Raw genomic sequence first — 2,209 nt, 5'->3', positions numbered from 1 at the left:
TAGGGTGTTAATCTCTTGTGAAGCGACGGTGGATCTTGAGATTTAGAACTTGCCATGCTAGCATAGGTTCATGTACGTTGTGCATGATTAGTGGGTAACTCTAACAGTTTTATTTGCCCTATGTAATCAAAAGGAATAACTTGTGCTTAAATCATTGTGTTGTCAATTTCTGTAGACATATAGGAACTCAACATAATTGATGACTATTCAACTTCTATCTTAATTGTGGATGTTTGGTAGAATGGTATTAGTACAATGAAAGTTGGCTTTTATCAGTTTCGTGTTATTTGATTAATATCATCACTGTCACATGCTAAAGGTAATAACAATGACTATTGAAGGAAGTAATAATGAAGTTGTGATCTCATGAGTGTTTTATTATTGATAATTTGAAGTGTTAAGTAAGTGATTAATTAAGTAGTTAATTGTAGTTAATATTTAATCAACAATTTTAAGTGTTAGTGTCTTAACATTGAGAAGTAATCATACATTGGTGAGTGAGTTTAACTAGACAATAATTTAGTCTCAGTCTCTGTGGGAACGAACTAGAAAGTATTTTATATTACTTGCGAACGCGTATACTTGCGTGAATATTAGCGCGTGTTTTCGCCCTAACAAGTTTTTGGCGCCGCTGCCGGGGACTCGTCGTATTTGTTTAGTTTATGTACTTACCATCATTGGTCATTAGGACTCAGTGATTAGGACGTAGTAGTTAATTATTGTTTCTGGTTGTGTTTCAGGTACTTTAGCAAGCGTTTATGCAAACTCGTTCTCGTGCTCGCAAAAGGACTTAAGATACAGCTGAGGAGACAGACGAAGTTCTTGATATTCCGGAGAAGTTAGATTTTGAGGATTCGGATTCAGGAACTGAGCGGAAAGAACCAGTAAACATGGGAGATCGTATTGTTCAAGCTGATCCAGCTCTTATGGATTTTTCTCGGCCTTAAATTGATGACATTCAGTCAAGCATCCTTCATCCGGCTATTCAAGCTAACACCTTTGAAATCAAGTCGGGCACTATTCAAATGGTGCAGAATTCTGTTTCTTTTGGAGGAGCGGCAACTGAAGACCCCAACATGCACATAAGGAATTTTGTCGAGATCTGCAGCACTTTTAAATATAATGGCGTGACTGATGAGGCTATCAAGTTGAGGCTTTTCCCATTCTCACTGAGGGACAAGGCTAAAGACTGGTTACATTCTGAACCAGCTGGGTCCATCACTACGTGGCAAGATCTTGCACAAAAGTTTCTGGTGAAGTTTTATCCGATGGAAAAGACTGCTGCTATGAGGAGTGCTCTTACTCAGTTTGCGCAGCAACCTACAGAATCTATGTGCGAGGCTTGGGAACGCTACAAGGAAATGTTGAGAAAATGTCCACATCACGGAATGCCGGATTGGATGGTGATCACGGGTTTCTATAATGGTTTGGGGGCCCAATCTCGGCCCATGCTCGATGCAACAGCTGGAGGCGCCTTATGGGCTAAAAGCTATACTGAGGCGTATAATCTTATAGAGACGATGGCTGTAAATGAGCATCAAAACCCAACTCAGAGGATGACGCCAGGCAAGGTAGCAGGTATTCTGGAAGTTGATGCAGCCACCGCTATTGCAGCCCAGCTCCAAGCGCTATCAATGAAGGTTGATTCTCTGGCTACATATGGAGTTAATCAAATAGCTATGGTTTGTGAGCTTTGTGCAGGTTCTCATGCTACAGATCAGTGTTCTCTTGTCAACGAATCTGTTCAGTATGTGAATAATTATCAGCGACAACAGCAGCCTGTGCCAGCGACCTATCATCCTAACAACAGAAATCATCCAAATTTCAGCTGGGGGAATAATCAGAATGCTATTCAGCCACCATATCAGCAAGGAGTGAGTAAACAGTTTAACCCACCTGGATTCCAGCAACCACAGTAGTATGCTATAAGGCAATCATATCCTCAACAGGGAAGTACAGCTGCACCTATTAGTGCTGATTTTGAGGAACTTAAGCTGTTATGCAAGAGTCAGGCGGTTTCTATCAAGACCTTGGAAAATCAAATCGGTCAATTAGCCAATGCAGTGCTCAATTGTCAATCTGGCACTCTTCCCAGTGACACGGAAGTACCAGGTAGGAAGGAAGCTAAAGAGCAAGTCAAGGCTATTACCTTAAGGTCTGGAAAAGTTGCTGATGCTGAAAAGGCAAAAGAAGGAGAGGCTGAAATTAG

The 2,209-nt window shown here is 41.1% G+C and overlaps 1 non-coding gene across 1 annotated transcript; it reads right to left on the bottom strand.

Moving 5' to 3' along the window:
- Nucleotides 1-1,283: 1,283 nt before the first annotated feature.
- Nucleotides 1,284-1,390, bottom strand: LOC141662892 (small nucleolar RNA R71). Its single transcript, XR_012550995.1, has one exon. It is a non-coding gene; the product is annotated as a small nucleolar RNA R71 (small nucleolar RNA).
- Between the last annotated feature and the right edge of the window lie 819 nt (nt 1,391-2,209).

This window comes from Apium graveolens, chromosome 5, assembly GCF_009905375.1.
Source record: "Apium graveolens cultivar Ventura chromosome 5, ASM990537v1, whole genome shotgun sequence".
In the NCBI taxonomy this organism is placed as follows: Eukaryota; Viridiplantae; Streptophyta; class Magnoliopsida; order Apiales; family Apiaceae; genus Apium; species Apium graveolens.
The sequence above is the reverse complement of the archived record's forward strand: the minus strand, read 5'-3'. Positions and strand labels throughout refer to the sequence as shown.